General features: G+C 52.2%; 2 non-coding genes across 2 annotated transcripts; one reads left to right on the top strand and one right to left on the bottom strand.

The window, feature by feature from the left end:
- Window positions 1-326: 326 nt before the first annotated feature.
- On the top strand, window positions 327-398 carry TRNAG-UCC. Its single transcript has one exon. It is a non-coding gene; the product is annotated as a tRNA-Gly (tRNA).
- Window positions 399-843: 445 nt separating this feature from the next.
- TRNAV-CAC lies at window positions 844-916 on the bottom strand. Its single transcript has one exon. It is a non-coding gene; the product is annotated as a tRNA-Val (tRNA).
- Between the last annotated feature and the right edge of the window lie 3,858 nt (window positions 917-4,774).

Here is a 4,774-nt window from a genome sequence, read left to right as displayed (position 1 = left end):
AGCTGTTCCAGTGCCCAACCACCATCTCCTTCTCCTAATACCCAGCCTGACACAACTTCAGGCAATGCCCTTGGCTTCTATCACTGCTCAACACAGAGAATAGATCACGTCCCTCCACTTCCATGGAGAGGGAGTCGTATACAGCAACGAGCTCTGCCCTCAGCACATTCTTCCCTCACCGCAGGGTCAGTGACAGGTCCTAACTCAGCACTTATCGCCAGTTTTGGTGCTTTTCTCATCTCCCATTAGCCTCTCCCCCCCCGCGGAATGGTTTGGTCCAGCCGGGTGAGGTTGCTCAGTGCAGTTGGGCCACACCAACCCATCGGGCGTTGGTGGTATAGTGGTTAGCATAGCTGCCTTCCAAGCAGTTGACCCGGGTTCGATTCCCGGCCAACGCAACTTCGCTTTTTCTTTTTGTCCCTTAACATTTTTAATTTTTTTCACTCCGTTTTTCATCGATTCCGAAGCGAATCGAGACTCGTCGGCTTCACCAGGCTGCGCTTCATCCGGCGGGACACGGGCGCTGGGCGGTGGTGGGGCACGTGGTGCTGTTCCTTCTCGCTCATATCGCAGGGGACGGCTGGGAAATAAAGATCTCACAGACTCCTAGAATTTTTAGGGGTTGGAATGGAGTTTAGAGGTGATCCAGTGCCAACCCCCTGCCCTGGGTAGGGACATCTCCCTTGAGCAGGTTGCTCAAGGCTTTGTCTAACATGGCTTTGAACACTGCCAGGGCTAGGGAAATAAAAACACGACAAAACTTGAAAAAAACCTAAAACGAATCCAAAGAAAACACAACAAAAAAAAAAACCTCACTCCGACAGAGGAAGGAAGAAAAACTGGTGTTTCCGCCCGGGATCGAACCGGGGCCCTTTCGCGTGTGAGGCGAACGTGATAACCGCTACACTACGGAAACCCGTCGTGACAGAACAACATTATCAGGAGGTGATGATTACTCCTCCCCGCGGGGCAGTAGTAATGTCCCTTGGGATGTCCCTCGGGGTGTCCCTCGGTCCCTCACCTCCAACAAAACCCTCCCCACACACCTCGCAGGGCTCCCGGTGATTAGCGTTAATGAGCAATCAGCGCTGCCGGAGCCCCTCGCCCCTCGGGATTTGTCCTCGCACCTTTCTCGGCAGCGTTTCGGGGGTTCCTCGCAGCTTTCTGGGGGTCCTCGCAGCTTAGGAGAGCATCCCCACGAAAGGGACCACGAGGGGTTCACCCAAACCACCCTGGCACCGCCACCAGCCCCCGGGGGCTGCGTGGACCAGGGACTGGCATCGCATCCCCGAGCTGGGAGCATCCCCCGAGCATCCCGGCGGGGTCGGGATCGGGGTCGGGAGGGTTGGATGAGTCCCAGCTGGGGATACTGGGAAAGAACTGTGTTTTCCCCAAGGCAGCTGCCACCAGATGTCGGTAGAATAGTGGCCACAGGGAGTGGAGCTCCCTGGAGAGATGTCCAGGAGGGGCAGGATCCACCTGGCCCCGGGGACAGGAGGTGGAACGACTCCCAAGGATAGACTTGGTGGGTTCCCTGCGAGGGGCGAAGGTTTCTATCCCTGCAAATGAAGCTTCTGGGATGGAGAAGTCACTCAAGACATTTTCTCATCGCTGAATCACAGAGGCACAAAATAGTTCGGGTTGGAAGGACCTTAAAGCTCATCCAGTTCCATGGAGAGGGACACCTTCCACCAGCCCCATCCAACCTGGCCTGGAACACTCCCAGGGATGGAGCAGCCACAGCTGCTCTGGGAAATCCATTCCAACCCCTCAGCACCCTTCCAGGGAGGAATCATTCCATTGTGTGGAGGCACTGATTCTGACCAGCCATTCTGGGATTCTATGAATTCTGAGTTGGAAGGCACCTTTAAATACTATCTCCTTCCAACCCCCTGTCATAGGCAGGGACACTTTCCACTAGCTCAGAGCTCCATCCAACCTGGCCTTGAACACTTCAAGGGCTGGGGCAGCCAAAGCTTCTCTGGGCAATCTCTGCCAGAGCCTCATCACCCTCGCAGGGAAGAGTTGAAAATCCCAGATGTTCCTCTTCTTTAACCTTACTGCAGTGTTAACAACTCACACATCCATGACAATCTTTCTCTGTTTGGTGAAACCTCAGCCCTTGGAACCAGGTGGTAACGTGAGAATTATTTCTTCCCATTTTGTTTTGATTGCTGAGGTGTGTTTTATGCTCTGATGGTTGCAGAGAAAAGCTGAGGAGGGAGAAATGAATCACAGACAGAAATAAAAAAAGGGAAAAGAACCTCCCTGTTAAAACAACTTGCTCTTCATAAAATCTGCTTTTAATTTTACACTTTAGTTTTACCATTTTGTAAGTGATCTCTTGATTTGGGGCCAAAAGGGACAGAGAGGAGTTTGTCACATGCCCTTTAACGATCAGCACTTGGCAGTGCTCTATTCTGATCTGACTGCTGATAAGGATTATAACATTACCTCCCAGTCCATGACAAACCTGATGTCTTGAGATTTGTTTGCTTCATGTTGTTGATTTTTCTGGAGTGAAACTCTTTTTTGCCTGCAGCTGGCAGAGCTGCCAAGAGGATTGGGACCAAGCTCTGCACTGAGCATCAACTCAGTGTGTGGGGACAAACCTAATCACTAGCTGAGAGTAAAATCCTTTCTCTTGAGCAGGAGGATCTATAAGTGACCCCCAAGACCATCCATGCAAAGATTCAAATGCTTTGGGTTTTGCTTTGTTCCACAGACCTCTTCCAGCCTGAGGATGGGGGAGGAAGGAGCTGCAGAGCAGGGAAGAAGCTGTTGGAAGGCATTTGTGGGAGGCAGAGGCAGGAATTGGATGAAAGATATGGTGCTGACTGTGTTAACTCCCAAACCCACACGGTGTTCCCTCATTCAGGCAGTGCTGAGCTCTTGGGACACACTATGTAGGTGGGTGATGGATCCTCCTCACAAGGGCAATGCTGCTTTGGGACAAAATTCCCTTTTCCCACTGGTTCCTGCCTGCTGGAATGGCTCCCAGGGATGTTCCTGCTTTCCTGCCAAAGCTCCCTTGTCGGTGACTGCCCAAACTTTGCTGACAGGACAAAGAGCCTGGCAGCATTTCAGTCTCCCTCCAGTTCCTGACCTATCCCACTCTGCTCCCAACCCTGCTGTGTGTGCAGCTCCCTCTGCCTCACCCCCTCCCCAGAAACTGCCTGCTCCCAACCCTGCTGTGTGTGCAGCCCCCTCTGCCTCACCCCCTCCCCAGGAACAGTCCCCAGAGCACCAGAAAGGACTCTCACATCAATACCCAGAGGCGAAAAAAAAAAGAAAAAAAGCAGAGGGCTTCTTTGGGAGGTGAAGGATGGATATTCTCCTCTATTATCCCCAGCATCTGCCCTTTGGGAGTGAGGGATCCCTCCCCCTGTGGGCTCACAGCAGCCACACTTGGCTTTGTTTTCCTGCCACACTCTACTGCTTGCTCACTCCCATTTTCCCCTTTTTCCTCCCTCCACTCCCTAACCAGCCTGCATGGCTCTTAGGAGAGGAAAACTGGGAGCACTATGGAGCAGGAGAGCTGACAATCAGGACCAGGAGACAACGCTGCCTAGCACAATACCCCCCCAATTAGCCATTCATTGCTTCTAGCTCTGAAATGGGGAGCAGAGCCCCTTGTGCTGGGAGATAAAACAAGAAGGGCTTCAATAGCACTGATTTAAATTAGGTCAGGCTGGCTTTTGTCTGGCAGGGACCACACAATAGCAGTCACACGACGGTGGAGGGGAGCAGCATAAAGGAAAAGAGGCCAAGCAAAGTGGCACAGATGCTGGGAGTTGTTGGGGGGGGGGGGGGGATGTGCTGGGAGCAGAGGGTTGTGTGGATAAAACAGGGGCAGATCATCCAAGCAGCACGTGGTGCTGAGGGATAAAAGGGGCAACGTGGTCAGCAGGGGACACAGAGGTCAAATATTGTCTGTGCAGAAAGGAAATCATCAGCTAGTTCTGGCACAGCACAGCCCTGGGAAAATGAGCTCTAACCACCACTGGGTGGGAGGTAAAGGGGTGACAGGTTTGGGCTTCTCACAAGAAGAAGGATATTGAGGGGCTGGAGCATGTCCAGAAAGAGCAATGAAGCTGGGGAAGGCTCTGGAGCATAGGTCTGGTGGTGAGAGAGCTGGGAGGGCTCAGCCTGGAGAAAAGGAGCTCAGGGAGGATCTTCTTGCTCTCTAAAGCTCCCTGCCAGGAGGTGCAGCCAGGTGGGATCAGACTCTGCTCCCAGGGAACAACAGGACAAGAGGAAACAGCCTCAAGTTGTGCCAGGGGAGGTTTAGATTGGAGATATGGGGAAAATTCCTCTGGGAAAGATTGCCCAGGGCAGTGGTGGAGTCAGCAGCCCTGGAGGTGTTCAAAAACCATGTGGATGTGGCACTTGGGGACATGGTTAGTGGTGAACTTGGTGGTGTTGGGTTAATGGTTGGGTTTGATGATCTCAGAGGGAATTTCTTTCCCCTAAATTTCTCCAAAGTCCATGCCTGGCTTGGACACCTTGGTGTGCTGTGAAATCCTGAGCAGGAATCTTTATGGATTGGTGGGTTTGGGAGAAAATCAGCAATTCCTTCAACAGGATCTCTTAACCCAAGTTTTCAAAGTGTCTACCTTTAGATAGAGGTCCTGGAGAGAGTATTTCAGGAGGATGGAAGCACTGGAGTCTCATCCCAGTCCTCACCTCAGTTTCATGAACATCCTCTTTTCTGTGATGACAATGGAAATGTTCATGTTTATCTCTTACAGGGAGGACACAAGAGCAGCAATAA

The sequence above is a fragment of the Acanthisitta chloris genome, unplaced genomic scaffold (assembly GCF_000695815.1).
Source record: "Acanthisitta chloris isolate BGI_N310 unplaced genomic scaffold, ASM69581v1 scaffold1230, whole genome shotgun sequence".
Taxonomy (NCBI): domain Eukaryota; kingdom Metazoa; phylum Chordata; class Aves; order Passeriformes; family Acanthisittidae; genus Acanthisitta; species Acanthisitta chloris.
Note: the sequence above shows the minus strand (reverse complement) of the source record. Positions and strands in the feature narration are given on the sequence as shown.